Below are 19,263 nucleotides of genomic sequence, written 5' to 3'. Positions count from 1 at the left end.
ACACACACACACACAGTCTGTCACACAAGCACACCCTTGCACACGCAGACACACACATGTAGTCTGTCTCTCTCACACACACACACACAAGCAGGCTAATGCACACACTGACACACACACGCACACACACACACACTACATGTACATGCAGTAGTAGGAAGAACCTCCCCATACACCAAACCCCACTTCCCCTGCCTTCTCCTTCATCTCTTGTTGGCGACAAAACAAAAACAGACATTTCCCAACATCCTCCACCTGAAGATGGTGGACAGTGTGCACTGAATATTCACTGAACATTACAGCTGCTGTGTGTTTGGGGATAATTGTTTCCCCTGCCACACGCACACAGACACACACACACACACACACACACACGCGCACACACACACACGCACGCATACACACACACACCCTTTCTTTCCCAAACCCCGTTCATTTTACAAATTCAATAACCTTTACAGGAATTCAGACTCTGAAGGGGATTGCCACCCTGGCCTCTGATTCATTAGGGTGATTGAATCCTCTTCAGTGGAGAGCTGGTTTAAAGAGAGCGACGCCGATCTCTCCACACGGTGAACCTCCTATTGGCTGTGGGCTGGAGGCTGTGGGCTGTAGGCTGTAGGCTGTAGGCTGTAGGCTGGAGGCTGGAGGCTGGAGGCTGGAGGCTGTGGGCTGTAGGCTGTAGGCTGTGGGCTGGAGGCTGTGGGCTGGAGGCTGTGGGCTGTTGGCTGTGGGCTGTGGTGGGCTGTGGCTGGGGCTGGGTGGCTGTGGCTGTGGAGGCTGTGGGCTGGGTGAGGCTGGTGTGAGGCTGGAGGCTGTGGCTGTGGCTGTAGGCTGGCTAGGCTGGGCTGGAGCTGGAGGCTGGGGCTGGTGGGCGTGGTGTGGCTGGAGGCTGGAACTGAGGCTGGAGGCTTGGCTGTCGGGCTGAGTGAGCTGGACGGAGCTGGAGGCTGGAGGCTGGAGGCTGTAGGCTGTAGGCTGGAGGCTGGAGGCTGGTGGCTGTGGCTGGCAGCTAGGCTGGAGCTGTGGCATGTGGCTAGCACACTTCATACTCAAAAAAAGGAGCCCGTTTTCCCCCCTTCCCTCCTTCATTTCCATCTCTCCTCCTCCTCTATTTATATCCCCTCTTTCACGTCAGAGGAGGCTTTGAATGCCTAATTAAATATGTAATTATCAACGCTGTGAAGGATGGGGATTGTAAAAGGACGGGGAACTTGTCACTGAGAGAGTTTTAAAAGCAAGCCTTGTTTATTTGTCTCTCTCTCTCCCTCTCCCCCCCTTCTCTCTCTCTCTCTCTTTAACTCGTTGCACCTGGATCGCCTCTGTTTATCAAGCCGATGATTCAGAACTTAAATTAGTATTCTTTTTTTTTCAGGAGGATGAACTGGCCAGATGGTGTAGCAAAAAAAAAGAGAAAAGAACAACAACAAAAAAAAGAAAAGAGGAAAAGAGACATGGCCGGTGTTTTCTTATCACAGGGGGCATCGTTTGTGCTGCGTCTTTGCGTTAGACCTTCTTGCACGTGCTCCGTAGGTCTTCTACACTTCAGATTCAATTTCATTTTAACCCCCAATCAGGCGCGTAACTGCAGCTGGATCAAGCACTGTCTGTCGGACCAGTTCCAGGAAATGCGGAGTGTTTTTTTTCATCCATTTCCTTCCATTGCTCTTGTGTGTTTGCGTGTGTGTGTGCGTGTGTATGCGTGCGTGTGTGTGTGTGTGTGTGCGTGTGTGTGTGTGTGTGTGCGTGTATGTGTGTGTGTGTGTGTGTGTTGCGTGTGCGTGGGCGTGTGTGTGTGTGTGTGTGTGTGTGTGTGTATGTGTATGTATTGTGTGTGTGTGTTGTGTGTGTGTGTGTGTGTATTGGTCGTGGTGATGGTGTGTGTGTGTGTATGTGTGTGTGTGTGTATCTGTGTGTGTTTAGACGATACAAGAATATACTTTCTTGCGTTGGAATGGAGAGTAGAGGCTCGCTGATAGAAGCTCCCTCTTCAACACCATTACTGTCCGGTGGGCCCTGCTGTTAACTGGGAAACGTGTGGATTCTACAGGCTGCATGGTCTGCTTTTCTCTGGCCTCACTTTAAAGGAAGTTGTCAGAGGTCAGACATTCCGCTGTGCTGCGTGGCCCATTGGGTTAAGAGATCGATTCAAAAACTTGCAGATTACAGGTTTGAATCCTGGCTTTGCCACAGGTTTTTTTTCCCCTTCTGCAACGTGTTTGCATGAGTAGGTCCCCAGTCATATAAAAGTAATGAAATACACACAAGTTATTTCTCTGAGTCAGGTTTTTTTTTTGTGTGTGTGTATCTGCTAAGCCTACAGTGCAATGGTCTGTAAAACGAGGACTCTCTGGTGAGTCATCTTTAAATAGTTTCCCTTCCGTTCAGTTTTTGTTAAGCGTCAATGGCTGTGTTCTCGTTATTTTTAACTCATTAGTGAACCCCCCAATCAACATCCGTGTCAAAATGGAGGCTGAAATAAATTTTATGACGCAGCCTAACTGCCGTTATTCATTGACCTGGTTGCTTGGATGTTTTATTTATTTTTTGGCAACGCGGCTGCGCTGGGCCGGGCCTTCAGAACCACAGGTTGGCTCCAGCGGTGGGAGATTCCTGATTCTCAGTGCCTGAGCTCAGGTGGCTGGTTCTGAGGCTTGACAGGTGTGTGATAGGGTGAGTTGTGGAAGTTCTGAGGCACAGCTCAGATTTGGCAGCCTCTGAGTCAGACTGGTCAAAATTAATAAACGATTCCACGGTGAGTGAATCTAAAGTGCCAGGACAAAAAGCTACTTTTATTTTTTGAAACTGATACACAGACAGGAACTCTTCAGGAAAAAAAATAAAAGGTTCAAAATATCTTTTATTGTTTTTGTCTGCCGGGCACTCCTAACCCTTGACTGGAATGATTTGCATTTGGCTCGTCAACACAACGGACCAATAATACTGCCTGCAATGAGACGAAACTAAATGGAGATTAAAATTTCCTTTGTGATAACAACATTGGTTCATAATTGGTGGGCAGTTATGCTAAATTATAAGCATATTCATAGATATGTGGAATATTTTCATTTTCAGACACACGCTCACACGCCCGCACACTCATAAAATCACAATCATTTTAGTTTTTTACTCTCATAAATAAATAAACAAATGTCCAGCCATGGATCTGGTCTGTATGGAGTTTCTACGGTAGAGCAATTTACTCAAGCAGGTGTGTTTTTAACGCTTGCAGACGATTAAAAAGGGATTTTTTTTTTTTGTTCTTTTTTTTTTTTTTGGTCGCATTAATTTGTGCTCATTTTAAATGGGTTCTGTCTTTGCAGCTGAGCTGGGAAAACCATTATAGAAAAATGTTAATTGCATAACGAGGTCACCCCTTTTCCTTTGTCATATTTAGCGAGACTCTGTGCCTCTGTTTTTGTCATTTCTGACATTCAAAGGCTGAACGGAGGAATAACGTTAATTGCTTATTTCAGATTCCATTTTAACTTTTTGAATTTAATTTCTGCCGTTTCCAAGTTTAGCCTGCAGTGGGAGAGAGAGCGGGAGGAGTAATCTCGCTCTCGTCCTCGCTCAGGAGCTTCTCGGGTTTGTTTCTCGTTTCCTCGTTTGGAGCTCAAACACGCAGGGCGCTGAAGCCGTTGCTAATCCCGCCGTTTGAAATCTACCGGGTCTTTAAGTCGGTTCTTTTCCCGATGAAGGCAAATGTCAAACAGCGCGAAGACTTTAGGCTGCAAATAGGGGAAAAACAGCAGCAGCAAAAAAAAAAAAAAAAGAAAAAGTTTAAATCAAAACGGTTATTTTAACTCTGGAGCTTCAGAAGTGTGAGCTGTGGAGGTTCTGATCCAGGGGTGGGTGGGGAGGGGGGCGGGTACAGGTCTGGGGGCCTTAATCAGTTGATGGCCACATATTTTCTGACCAGTAAGAATGTGAACATGGTGGTGGCACACTTAAGCAGTTTGGAGGGACCAGGCGGGCTGGGGCATGACCACTGTGTACACTGTGACCCAAAAGCTTTGCGCACGCTCCGGCATCCACGTTGTTTACATCAACATTCTAGAATATTCTCCCTTCGCTTAATTGCATCTCCACCGGTTTATCGTGGACATAAAAACGGGACCTGTTTAATTACGGATTTTATGACCCATGTGACGTGTGTGTATCCATGATTTTTTTTTGTTTTTTTTCCTGATCCTGTCTATGACCTTGTAGGGCCATTTTCAGCCAGGGAGCTGCTGTCTGTGAGTGCATGAGTGAGGCATTGTGGGAAGGTTTAGGTGTTTTGGGGTGAGACGTGGAGTGACGGATGAATGAATGTGTTGCCGTGAGAGGAGGTGCTGTGCAGTGAACGCCCTCGAACCCCTCTGAATATCTGGCTCAGCCAATCAGGAGAGCTGTCTCTCAATACCTAGGCCCCCGGTTGCTTCCACCCATAGCCCCTCCCCTTTGACCCGACACCTTATCAATTGGACACCAGTGACATTTATCAGAACACATCTTAATGGTTTATCTGATTGTTCCAGCTGTACGCATTCCAATCGGATGCCGATAGTCGGTGTTTAAAAACATCAATACGCTGTCTCCATAAAAGTTTTTGATGGATGCATGAGCAAAATTAAAGGCCAAGTGTTAGGCAGGGATACTCATATCTGGCCCTCGGGGGCCAGTAGTGCTGCTCGTTTCCATTTCTCCCCTCCAATCACGGACTAACACACCTGGTGAGTGTAATCTCTGGCCACTCGGTGACATTATTGGACTGTGGACTACCAGGCTGAAGAGAACCAGCAGTACTACTACTACAGTACTACTACTGCGTGTCCCCCATATAAGGTCTTTGCTCTGCTGGGGTTGAGATGGGTGGGGCCCAGTCAGGTCTCCCTGGGTTACAGGTACATTAGCCCTTCCACAGGTGAACAGGTGTCATCGACAGCTTTGTTGTAAGGGAAACTACCTGTCGTAGACGTTCCGTACCATTGGGTTTAACATGTTCCGAAATACTACAGTTGTACTGTTACACCAATCTTTCACAGAGGAAATGACACCCCGGAAAGATATTTCCTGTGAATGTGGTGCCGTTCTCACACACAGTCTTACACACATCCCTTAAAAAAAAAAAAAAAAAAAAAATGATATCTGAAACAGAGCTGTATTGTGTTCTGCGGGGTTACCGGAATGTGTAGCCCCAACGGCCAATCGCGAGGGGCGAGCGTGAGGGCAAGGCCCCGCCCAGCTCTTGGTCAAACGCGCATCGCGTGTCACGGCTCGGCTCGAGTTTCTGTATTTCCTTTACGACTCATCGATCCTTTCCTGCTCGTTTGCCGGTCGTACGCCACTGACCACAACCCCCCCCACCCCCCCACCCCCGACACACACACCCTCACTATCCCCCCCCCCCCACAACCTTCCCACCCATGTGTTTTTATTAACAGCAGCCACACAGTCTTCTTATTATTCATTAAGGACAGCCCACGTCAAAAAAAAAATTGAAAGCAGCATTTTCTTTCTTTTTTTTTTCTTTTTTTTTTGTTGTCAAATTATGTAAGGTCAGCATAATTTTTCTGCCTATTACTAATATCTGTATCATCCTTTCCTTAGTCAGCTCTATTTAAATATGCAATCATTTACAGCTCCTGACTGCATGTATGTGTGTGTGTGTGTGTGTGTGTGTGCGTATGTGTGTGTGTATGTGTATGTGCACCCAATTTCCAATATTCCAAGAGTACTCTCTTTTTTTTTTATGCTGACATCAATGGCAAGCTATTAAAGACACTATTTCATTATTGTTCCCTCGTCCCTGGTGGTTATTTACAATCCCATATATACTAAGCACTGATATTAAAGCAGACCGTTTTAATGAGGCGCTATCTGCCGGGGCAATATGTCTTTCGCAGAATGAGATTGTGTTTAAAGATTTTATCGAGAAATGGCCGTTTCGCCGGGTTTGCGTTTTGTCCATGAAATATGCATTTCATATCTCTTTCATTTCATTAACATAATTTAATTTGCGCTTTGCATTCCCGCTCATAATACATATTTGATTTACAAAACAAATATTTCCATTAGAAAATGAATTTCACGGAGGCAGGAGGCAGAACTGAGTGATGCATTGAAAGGAAACGGTGGGGGGAAAAAGGGAATTGTGCTTTCTTTGACTTCCATTAAAAACCTTCACAAGGACATAGAGAACTCTCAATATGTGGCAGTAGAAGTATGTGTGTGTGTGTGTGTCTATATTTGTATTTATATAGACGGGTATGTAAATGTTGCGTGAATGTGGCCACGGTAATATCAAATTTATTGCGTGCGTTTCATACGGTTTTGATTGGTTTATGTCGAGCCGAATGACGTTTTTGTTTGGGTCCCACATTCCAGTGCATATTTTTGCGGTACGGGGAGCCGCTCTCCCTTTTAAAAAGGCTGCCGCGTGGAGAAGTGTGTAGGATGTGAGTGATGTGTCTTTCCGCGGCGAGACGAAAGGAGGAAAAGTGCGCGTATATTTTAATTTAATGTCATTTTTTTTTTTTTAAAGAGGAAGGCCAGTTTCTTTAGGGAGCGTAAATTAGGAGCTGATATTATGGGCCGTACATCACAGCTCAGTGCAGACCGTATATCAGACCGTGGGGCAAATGAACTTGGGTGTTTGAGAAGTGTGTGTGTGTGTGTGTGTGTGTGTTGTTGTTGTTGTTGTTGTTGTTGTTGTTGTAATTCTGGGGACACGTGTTCTCGGGATTGGGGTTCGTATAAACGACAGAGCGATTCTCCCATGATTATTTTTCAGGGCGTTTAATTAAGGCGGCACCCCTCGGTAGTTTAAGGGCTATCGGAGGGCTCTCGATCAGGTCCTCCGAGCTCAAGGTTCTGGCTGAGGAGAGGCGTTTAAGCGGCCTTGGCGGGTTCGCGTTCGTCGGGCTTATCTGCGGACGTAGGAATCCAGATAGCGGCAGGTCAGTCAGAGTGGCAGCTTTAATGAGCTCAGAATTCATTGTCGGTGTCAGGACGTCGATTCCCCCCCCCCCCCCTTTGAAAGGGAGAACTTGAGCCTGCGTTCGGAGCCCAACGGCAAAGGTCTCTGTTTCGGAGGTGGGCTACCCCCCGAGTTAATGGGGACTTTTTGAGATCGAGTGATGAATTGCGGTGGAAATCTGTTTTTTAAACGAGAGCGGGCGTATTACAGGGCGAGGCGCAGATCTGAGCGTTCGTCTGGACTTGTCGGTAAGTGCAAGAGAAGAGAGATTCTTCAGCGGACAGAACCCTCTCTTCACTGTTCTCTTTCCAGGTGAAGCTTCAACAGACATGAAAATGCATGAATTCAACGATTACTCTCCTCATGATATGTTGTTAGGTTTGGTCACGTTAATTTGTTGTCAATGTTTCATTCTAATATAACTGCTTGACTATGTATTTTTAAGAACATTCCTTTTAGTATGACATCAGGAAGAAAAACTTTTAAAAATCTAAATGACTATCTTGGGCATGGTGACGTAGCGAACTGACACCTCTCTCTCCCTGTCTCTCTCTCTGTCTCTCTCTCTCTCAGTTCTGTGGTGATTTTATTTCTGGTCCGATTGTGTCTTGGTGCTGAAGTAAAGGTAAGCAGGTCGATTGGCTGGTGGGCCGGGGCAGAGATCACTCTCCAACCGACAGCCAAAGAGGACAGGCGATGTGTAAGTTCAGTTCCAGAGTGTCCCATGTTTCCTCTCATTTCGTCACTGTTTCATGGTTTACCTTTCCCCCACACCCCCACACCCCCCCCAGTGAGATCTTGGGACTGTAACCACTCAAGATGCGCCGTTTTCACCCAACACCAAAAGACCTACTTCCCCCCCCCCCCCCCCAATTTTTGGAAGCCTGTCTTCCCAAAGGAATTTAAAGCAGTCTTAGTGCTGTACATGACATTACTTTAGGTGCTAAGTAGAGGGGAAGGCTCAGGGATGTCTCATCATAAAAGAGAAGCTGTTGCCACCACCCCCCCCCCCAGACCTACTAGGTCCTTACTGCCCTTCCCCCCCCCCCTTATGATCCTAGGTCCTTACTGCCCTCATCCCCCCCCCTCCCATGAGCCTAAGGTCCTAACTGCCCTGCCCCCCCTCATGAGCCTAAGTTTCCATTGGCTACAGAAAGCGCCATATCCTCTGCCTCTCTCCTGCACTCAGAATGGCAAACACCATCACGCTGTAGGTTTACACGCGGGCCACTACCCACCACCAACGGCTCTGAGACCGATAACCTGGCATCGTCTCCGCTCTCTCTCTGCCTAAAATGTTTGTGTTTTAGTGCGTTCTGCGGTTTTGCTCTGGGTACGAGCCGTCCGCTAAAGGGTCGAAAGCGCAAACTGAAAACGTTTTCGTGGAGCGCTGGGGCTCTCAGTGCGGCGTACCGCTCGTCCCCGAGCCTCACGCTGCGATCTCACCTTTTTCCCGCCGAACGCCGGAATCGTCTGCGATGAGATGATGGCACCCTAACGGCGTCATGTTTACAGAACGATTCACACCGAAACAGCTGAACGCTCTCTAAATAAAGCTCGGGTTTTTCAGCGTGTGAATCATCCTTTTGTGCTTTTGTCAGTTGCACCTTCTCACCGAAGACAGACAAAAAAGCTAACGGGGCACTTGGGGGGGGGGTGAAGGAGAAAAAAAGGAGAAATCTTGGGGAGACAAAATGAACCGTGATAGCTGAATTCTCTCTAAAAAAGAAGCGCTATCATGGTTCTTTTTTTTCCACGATTTCTCCTTTTTTCGCCCGGTTCCCCGTTGACTTTCTGTGGGTTTCGGGTGAAAGGGGCAAGCGACGGCTCAAAAGGCCTCGGTAAACAGCAGCAGAAGAAGAGGCAAGATTCCCGTAAAACGACGCAACTTCCCCCCCCCCCCTCTTTAAGCTCACGACTAAGCTCTTCAGACAGAACAAAATGCCCACGGGGCCCCCAGGGGGGGGGGGGGGGACGAGGGAGAAGGTGATGTATCCGTCCTGTTCGTTAACATCAGCGTCGCAAAAAAAAAAGGAGAGAGAGAGAGAGAAAAAAAAAATCAATCCCGAGCTGCAGAACTATCAGATCACATGAAATTATGGATTCAGCCGCGGTCTGCAGAGCTGCGCAGATCAATTCGAGCAGACGCGCAGTCGATACGCGCACTCCAATAGGAAACAGAAACGGGGGCCTCTTTTCAGCTTTAAAAAAAAAAAAAGTGTGTTGCTGCACTGTTGGAGCGAAATGTAAACAGTTATGTAAACTATCAAGCATTTTCTAGCGTTTCCTGTTTCGTCTATCTCCAGTCAGGGCTAGCGTTTCCTTGTGTAAGCATCACCACACTGTAAACGACACGGAGCCGACATTGGGCCATCACCGGGCCAACGCCGGGCCGACACGGGGCCGACGCCGGGCCGACGCTGGGCCGACACCGGGCCGACGCCGGGCCGACCGAGAGTTGACAAACTGCAGGAGGTTTTACAAACTCGCCACGTTTCCGCACGCGTGACTGCCGCCGCACCGGCCGCGCAGAACGCGTTCCCCCCACGTTCTCGAACCGCCTCGTGGCCCGTTTTCGGTAATTAGCGGTCCCTGTTCAGAGGGAAGGAGCTGGATCTCCGGGACAGCTGGCGGGTGGACGGGGGGCTCCTCCGCCCCCCCCCCCTCTCCGCCCCGCCCCGCCCCGCGGAGTGGCATCGTCTGTCCGAATCCGTTACAGTCGGGGCGTTAAACCAGCCGATTCAGACCCATAATTCCCTCCTCTGAAACAGTGCTGCAATCTGCGCCCGGGCTCGAGAAGCGCTGCTGCGCCGGAGAGAGAGAGCCGGACAGACCTTCCGGATGCTTCCGAGTGGCTCTGAAAGATCGCGTTGCCAAACCGTGAGCGCCTAAGCTCCCTAATCACTTCTTGGAGGTGTCTCGCGAACCGCAGCAGCTTTGGGGTGTCGATGATAAAGAAGTCTTTGTAGTCGAGCGGTGGATTAATTCAGCTTGCCTCGGCTGAGATGCATTTCGGGATTTGCTTAAAACGGAGGGGGGGGGGTACGGAATGGACAGAGCAGGCCAGCGTTGTGCGACACGAATAATGGAAAATAATTGCCTCAGTCCTGCGGTTTTAACACAAAACAAGACGTACAGTAATGCTGGATTAATCAGATTAGAGTGTATAGCGCTGGGAACTGGCACTGCCATAATACTGTAATAAAATTGTGATAATGGCCTACTTTCGGGAACCGCAATTCCCATTTTTCCAGGAACTCATTTAGTAGCACAGACACACGCGCACACACACGCACACACACACACACACACACACACACACGATAGATTCTAGGACCTGGAAACCTCTCTGAAGCTGAGAGGTGGTCAGACCTGGCTTGTCCATGTTTCACACACACTGATCTCCTGAATCTGTTTATGAACCATAACACACTGTCTGCAGCAGTCACTGAAGCTCCCGTAACTGGGTGCAGAGAATGAGGGGCATAATTACCCAGAAATCCCTAATTCCCCGGTATGAAGAACCCTTATAATACATCCATCCCCGTGGGTGTTAGCTGTACGTGATATATGCCATATGGTTTGAATATGGCTCTAATTACAGTATTTCTGGCCGTTCAATCATTATATCAAATTTGATTATGAGGAGCAACCAAGCAGGACAGAGATATCCACCCAAAGTCTCCATCACTCACGGCTGCATCTTATTCAATTTGGCGTCAAGAGCTTGGGTTAACCCCAGTGTCAGGTATTGCCACTGTGATTATTATCGTCGGTAACTCAATCTGGGGATCATGGGACATGTAGGCCAATGGGATGCTTCACGTGATGTCTCAGCTAGCCTAGGCAGCACATTGAACATTCAGAGTTGTTTTTTTTTGTTTTTGAGAGTTTATTCCTATTTTTTCACTTTAATATCAAAGGAGGAGTGCCATTCTTACTGTTGGTCTTCTCCTTTGTGAAAATACGGAGAAGGTAAAACATCAAAAATCTGTGTGTTACCTTACTTTACGTAACTTGCCTTGAGCAGCTGCTCTGATCAAGAGCCACTGTTTTACATGGCATCAATTTAAATCACGAATACCCTGTTAAAAAAATCAGCACCTGCAATCTGCTCTTACCTTCACACTTATATTTAGGCATGTAGCAGACTCTCATATGCAGCGAGATTTAAATATGAGTCACAACTGTAAACAGTACATTACAGTACATTTATTTGGCAGACGATTTTATCCAAAGCGACGTCAAATAAGTGCATACCAAAGGTCATTGGAACAACTGTACAAACATTATGCAAGCTGTTAATACAAGCTGTTGGCACATAACTGACTTACAGTAACTGATAAGCAGTAGATATGTAAACAGACAACACAAACTTACATTTCTTATTGGGCACAAGAGGGAAACTCAGAATGCAGTGCTGTTCGTAGGAAATAGGTTTGAGCAGTGGCTCCCAACCCTGTTCCTGGAGATCTACCGTCCTGCAGGTTTTCACTCCGACTCTAACAAAGCACTCCTCATTCACCGGCTTGAGGTCTCGTTGAGCTGCTAATTAGCGGAATCAGTAGAACCACTGGGTTTGATAAACTCTGGGGGTTTTCCAGACCAGGCTTGAGACGGCGCTAGATAATATCTCATTTGTAGGTAAATTGAGCACTCGGTACACTGCAGTGGTCGGAAAATTGCGAGCATTGTTGGGCTGAATGGCCTGTTCTCATCATTATATTATGTTATGTTATGTTGTTTTAGGTCTGTGGTGTCCGGACTTATTTGAAAAGGGCCAAACAAATGTATGCACGCACACGAACACACACACACACACACACACCCGCATACATACACACGCACACACACACACACACACACACACGCACGCACACACACGCACAAATGTGTCCATGTAGCAAATGTTACATTTTTTTTCGAGAAACGGTGGCCAATGCGTTGGCAGCGGCCGATTGCGAGGGGCCGTGCTGGAAGGAGATGCAGGGCCTGGCACGGGAATCTGAGTCTACTCTGCGGCGTTAGCTACGTCTTCGGCTTGTGAGAGAGAGAGAGAGAGAGAGAGAGAAAACCCAAAGATTATGTTCCGCCTAATTCTAATTCCCCGGGTGCTTGAACAGGCGGCACTGACTGCAAACAAAAGCAGATGAAATTTGAAAAGTATTATCAATATTGCAGATAGCGGATGCCCTTTCCAATCAGAACAAGCGTATCACTCCGCCGCGAATTCACGCTCGAGTAGTTTATTCATTTTTATTAGCCCATTGTGTGCTGCTCTATTTTTTTTTTTCCCCCTTTCCTTCCCTTCCTTCCTATATATTTATGCAGAATTTTTGAAAAGGCCAAACACCTTCCGTTAGATATTTGTTTCAATGCGCTCTCGTGGCCAGGCGATCTGTAAACGTTGCCCAACAAGTGCACCTGAAAGACATTGCGCTGTGTTGACGGTGTTTTTAAGTGGCAGTGACCCTCATTTGCTCAAAGACCCTGCCAATCACATCTTTTGCCATTCGTACTCTTTTTTTTTTTCTTTTTTTTTCTTTGGCTGGAGTCTGATGCCAGTTTGCAGTTAAATTCCCATTACTACACCTAAGGGAAACCGTGAATGTACCAGCTGCCAGTGTTGATAGATTCTGCACTCAAACCCTGACCCCAGATCAGTGTAAAAATTTTCGCAAACGTAGGTTAAGCACTGGAGCTTCGCTCTCTCTGACATATCCCATGATGCATTTTTCTCCCCCGCACTGTGAAAAGCAGGGCCCTAAATGGAGACACAGTTTAGCGTGAGTGATACACTTCGCTGTTATCTGCAGCGAGCTGTCGCTGGTGACCAATCACAGCCAGCCTGTCGTCAGGCCTGATGTACGGAAACCCAGCTGTGACAAAAAGGTAAGAGAGATGCCGAAGGGACCTGGAGACACTCACGCGCAGACATGCGCACACATGCGCATGCATACACACACACACACACACACACACACACACCCACACCACTGCTCACTGCCGTCCCACCTTTGGCTGTACTAGATATAATGGAGCATACTCTCTCACATTGCACTCTGGGAAAGGTCAGAGGTCGACTTTGTTGAAATCTTTAGAGTTAGGTGGACATAGACCACACTGATACTTAAATATCTTACCATTCACTTTCTACAGGATCAGGAATACAGTTTGCATGAAGAAAATGTATGTTTCCATTATCTGTTGCTTCATTATACTGCCCAATGTATTACAACAATGTTTGTCTGATTAGCTTTTACCTGAAACGACTCATTTTGACTCATTTTGTGGGAAACCAAAATGGAAAAAATAATACTGCTACTACTACTACTACTACAAATGTTTTTATAATAAAAATCTATTATTGGACAAAAGGCTGCAGGCACACACTCAATCCTTAAGACTTTAGCCATTTGAAAGGATGCTGCCCGGAAGCCTACTGCTAAATTCAAAATGGCGGCTCGTGAAACAAGAGCGGTTTTGTCCCCCCGTCCAACCTACCCCCCCCCGCTTTGTGTGACAGCACGGTGTAATTAAACAAGCCTTCCCCGACCCGGGCTGTCAAAATAAGCCCTCTGGCTCCGACTGGAGCGGTGCAGATTTTTTACCCCACCAGCTCGGAGCCTCGTGAGGGGGCGGCCCGGGCCAGGCCGGCACACGCGGGCGCGCTCCTCTCACGCGGAAGAGCGGGACTTTTTTAAAAATTCGCGCAAAACTTCTTTGCGCAGTTCTTAGGGGAGCCTTTTTTTTGGCGGGGCGGTTGGGCGTCTTAAACCTCCGTAATCAGACCTCCTTTACCCGCCGCTCCGCCGCGCCACCTGCAATAACAAAAACCGGGGTGGGGGGGGGACGGGGCGAGGGGGGGGGGGACGGGAACGCGGCGCCGCGGCGCGCTAACGGAGCGAATCTCGCGGCGCCTCCAGGGTGAATATTTAGCTGTGGTAATTGCATGGCAGGGGGCCATCTCCTGCCTTCTGCCCCCCCCCTGTCCCTGGACCCCGCAGGTGCGCGCAGACTGTTCACTTAAGTTGGATTTAACGGACCGAACCACCGCCGCCGCGGGCGGAGGGGCCGCCTCACCCCTCTCTCGAATCACGCTGCGGTTCACAGAACGCCTGCCTATATATAAACCCGAAGCTGTCATTGAAAAAGCAAGCGGGCATGCTGTGTGAGCACTGGATTATGTGCGTGGGCCAAAGTAGTCGCAGCCAGGCTCTTTCAATCCTGAGTTTGACTGCCAAAGTGTCACCCCCCCCACCTCCCCATGAAGAATGGTTTCTCCCATAATTAATGTGGTGCACCTGTGATGCTTGATAAAGGCTAACACTCTGTGCACAGGTGTGGAACATTAATTCTGTGGGTGTTTCTCGAAACGCTATGCACCAACCACTCTACCCCCCGCACCCCCCCTCCCCCCCGCAACCCCCCTCCCTCCCAAACGCAGAAACAGAAATAAAAGTCACTGCTGTTCACTCAGTGTGATCTGCGTGAAAAATGATGCAAATGAACCTGCTGAATGCTAATCAGCCATGTGCTCTACAGGAGTGTGTGTGTGTGTGTGTGTGTGTGTGGAAAGACGGAGGGGAAGGAGTACGTGGATAGAAAAAGTCCCACACGCTCTCTCAGCGCGTGGGGCTCCAGATTCTGGGCCTACGCAAACCTCCGAGCCTAAAAGCGAGAAGTGCGTTCGACGAGGTGAGTGTCAGCTAGCGATGGCTTTGGCTGACGTTCGCAGACAAACGGAAGCCATTTTGTGTTTGCCGAGGACCCTCGAGAGATGCTGAGAGAACAAGTCAACAGTCGATTGGCTCTTGTGATGCAATGAAGTAGCAAATATACTGTAATAACTTTTAAAAACAGACCGTGACACACTCCTCTCACGTAAAACACACACGCAGCACATATTTCTCTGTCTTCATGCAGAACGGAACAGTGTTCAGGGTTAAACTCTGCATCAGCAACATTTACTTTTTTTTCTCCACAAACAGCATGATGCAGTATTGAACTAAGCAGAAGGCCATCGGCCAGTGTATCGACCCAAAGGTATGAAATTGTATATAAATTACTCTGTGTGTGTCTGTCTGTGTCTGTGTGTGTGTGTGTGTCTGTGTCTTGTCTGTCACAGTTGCAACAGTTTACTGATCTCAGTGTGAAGGAGCATTAAACAGACTGCAGGCAGTGTTTGCAGTTGACTAGACTAACTACAGACCTACTTCTTAACATGTGCAGTGTTCTAAATGCTAATATAATGCTATGCCGATTAATAATTAAACAATTACGGTCATGAATCAATAACTTCTGCACATATTTTCTCATTAGTTAATCGCAGTGTATAAACAAGGCATCTGAATTACCAAGTCTAATTTTGATGGGGGGGGGAGGGGGAGGAATATTCATATTTTATTTGTGAAATGTAACAACAAAAACAACAACAACAAAACCCGCATTAATAATGCTGTTTTAAAGTGCCATCTTTGAACAATAAACACGCGTCTTTGCAGTTTCCTTCGAGATGAGCAGCGCTTCCAGCTTTTGCCCACAGTGCGCTCACACACACACACACACACGCGCGCGCTACGCTGCACTTCAGCCACATTTGATCCTATTGATTACGGTGCATCAGTGTTTCGGCGCGCAGGGTGACCACAGTCATGCTGTAGCACCCGTGCGGTAAGACCGCCACCCCGCCGCCCCCCTCTGGGTACCGCTGTGAGCGCCCTGAGGCTTGGGGGGGGGGGGGGGGGGGATAAAAGCATTAAACAAATCAATCTGCCATGAGAAATATGGATATGCTGAGTTAAGCACAAACCTGCGCGCCGGACGGCGGGCGGATTAGCGGTAAATTAAAATGGCGGCCCTCGTTTTACCCGCTCGCTCTCACGGTGGCCGCGGCCGTGGCTCTTTGCCCATTCGCTGTGATTGGGGTGAGCCCCGCGTCACCTCCCAGCCTGTGTAACCCAGGCGACAAGCCGTAGAGCTTTGACCGAGCGACGGTCCCAAAGCTGAGGCGTGTCACTGATGTCCCGCGGAAGTGTCGGGATTGATTGACATCGCCGTCTGACGAGGAGGGAGGGAGGAGACAGAGGTGTGGCAAATCTGATTGGCCGAAATGCTTGTAATGCAGGAAAATGTTCAGTTGTGTGTGTGTGTGTGTGTGTGTTTGTGAGTATGTGTGTGTGTGTGTTTGCGTGCTCATGCCCGTATGTGTGTGTGTGCGCGCTCGTGCCTGTATGTGTGTGTGTGTGTGTGTGCGCGTGTGTGTTTGTGAGTATGTGTGTGTGTGCTTGCGCGCTCGTGCCCGTATGTGTGCGTGTGCGCGCTCGTGCCTGTATGTGTGTGTGTGTGTGTGCGCGTGTGCATGTGTCTGAGTCAGAATCACAAGGATTCTGTCGAAAGTACATCCTGTGCGGGAATAGGCCTAATCCCATGGAATGCGTGTTGCTGGCGGAGGCTGTTCTGAGAACTTCCTGTTCGTTGCACATGCCGCACGGCTAATGAATGAATCAGCATTTAAAGGCCTTGCCACGATGACCAAGGGTGTGGATTCCCTGCATGTGCAGTCACCTTTCACTATCAAAAACAACCAGATGGCTTTTAATTGGCTCATTTGTTCATGTTTTGTGGGAGTCGGTCGCCAGTTAAAGATACAATATGTTTGAATACTGTGATGTAAATAACAATATACTTTTAACACTCTAAAGGGGCCCCACTGTGGCGATTGTTCTATATAATGTGAGGTAAAAAAGTGTAGAATACCTGTAGCTGTCCCCGGCAGGCACTGTTTCACCATGCTTTCCAGTAAATTCCAAAAGCATCAGTGTTTGGGTAAATAGAGGGAAAATGATCACGAATGTTTGTACACTAGGAGCAATGCAAAAAAAAAAAAAAAACCCCATCTCCCATTGAGTTGTCCAAATACCAGTGTAATTACATTTGCCCGCTAAATATAGTGAAACATATTGCCAAGAAACTTTTTGCTGTATCTCTTTTTTTGGTTGTCCGTGGCCGAAGTTAGAATGCTTCGGTAAGATCTGTGACTTGATCACATGACGGTCTTCAGCACACAGTTGTTTACCGTTTTCCCGAGCAGATAAATACAATTAGATAGTTCTTTCACAGAAAGCCAACTGAAAAGCAAGTCCGAACTGCTTTCAAAATGGAGTGTTGGCAGTTTGTTTGAACCCTGCTTTTTCTGACTTGCTCTTCTCAAGTATTTTCGTTCACAAACCGCTCACACAGTTTTGTCAAAGCTTGGGTCACCCACAAGACCACCGACTGGACAAATTCAGCTGCTCCTGAGCAAATTAAGCGCTTCAGCGACGGGCTAATTAAATTCCCGTTTAATCTGACGCCGCCGTCTACTGCCGTGGACGAATTCGGTCGCATCCGTTATTTTAAAAAACACAATTCCGCGGCGGTAAATTTCCTGCCAGAGCAGAAGCGATGATCGTCTCCGAGCACAATGGTCCGTGTATATCGTCATCGGTCCGTGTATATCATCATTCGTCCGTGTACATCATCATTGTGCGTGTTTTTTTTTTTTTTTGTTGTCCGCGTGCAGCCCGAAGGTTGCCGCGCACATACTTCACCGTGACGACGTTCTCGCGTTGCCGCGGTTATCGTTCCGCCAGGAGGCCCCGGCAGCTGGGTGCCGTGTACACGGAGCCGCAAGTGACAGGCATTTAAAATGGCTTTTAAATCACGCGTGATGGCGCCCCCCCCCCCCATCCCCCGCCCCCACCCCCCCCACCCCCACACCCTTCCCTTTTTTTAAATAATTGTGTCGAACTGACTCTCACCTTTGCCAGTCAATGCGCGCACACATTCATAAACCGGTGACAATTCGTCAAATGGGCCCAGCCCGCTCTTTAATATATGCGCCTGCATTTTAATGGCCTCCTCCTTCAGCAACAAGGCTGCTGACAATAATATGACTTCATATAATATTCAGGCACAATGATGCTCCAGACTCTCCGGTTATTACCCTCAGATTCCCCTCCCCCCCCCCCCACCCCCGCCCCACTGCGCACGGAGAAGCACGCGTGTGCGCTCAGACGCATGTATGTGCGCGCACACACAGACACGCACTCAGTAATACACACATACTGTACACACACATGGAGAAAGACATGCACATGCATCCTCACCAACACACTCACTCACACACACACACGCACACATTAATATATACATACTGTACACATACATGGAGAAAGACATGCACATGCATCCTCACCAACACACTCTCTCACACACACACACACACACATACATTAATACATACATACTGTACACATACATGGAGAAAGACATGCACATGCATCCTCACCAACACACTCACACACACACACACACACACACACACACACACACACACACACACATACATTAATACATACATACTGTACACACACATGGAGAAAGACATGCACATGCATACTCACCAACACACTCACACACAGACACGCACTCAGTAATACACACATACTGTACACACACATGGAGAAAGACATACACATGTATCCTCACCAACACACTCGCACTCACACACACATACTGTACACACACATGGAGAAAGACATACACATGCATCCTCACACTCACACACACACACACACACACACACACACACACACACACATACATTAATACATACATACTGTACACACACATGGAGAAAGACATACACATGCATCCTCACACTCACACACACACACACACACACACACACACACACACATACATTAATACATACATACTGTACACACACATGGAGAAAGATATACACATGCATCCTCACCCACACACTCACACGCACACACACACACACACACACACATACATTAATACATACATACTGTACACACACATGGAGAAAGACATACACATGCATCCTCACCAACACACTCACACACACACACACACACACACATACATTAATACATACATACTGTACACACACATGGAGAAAGACATACACATGCATCCTCACCCACACACTCACTCTCTCTCTCACACACACACACACATACATTAATACATACATACTGTACACATACATGGAGAAAGACACAGAGGCATCCTCACCAACACACTCACACACACACACGTACACATTAATACATACATACTGTACACACACATGGAGAAGACATACACATGCATCCTCACCCACACACTCACTCTCTCACACACACGCACACATTGATACATACATACTGTACACACACGGAGAAGACATACACATGCATCCTCACCAACACACTCACTCTCTCTCTCACACACACACATTAATA

This window comes from Anguilla rostrata, chromosome 5 (genome assembly GCF_018555375.3).
Source record: "Anguilla rostrata isolate EN2019 chromosome 5, ASM1855537v3, whole genome shotgun sequence".
Lineage (NCBI taxonomy): Eukaryota > Metazoa > Chordata > Actinopteri > Anguilliformes > Anguillidae > Anguilla > Anguilla rostrata.
The sequence above is the reverse complement of the archived record's forward strand: the minus strand, read 5'-3'. Positions refer to the sequence as shown.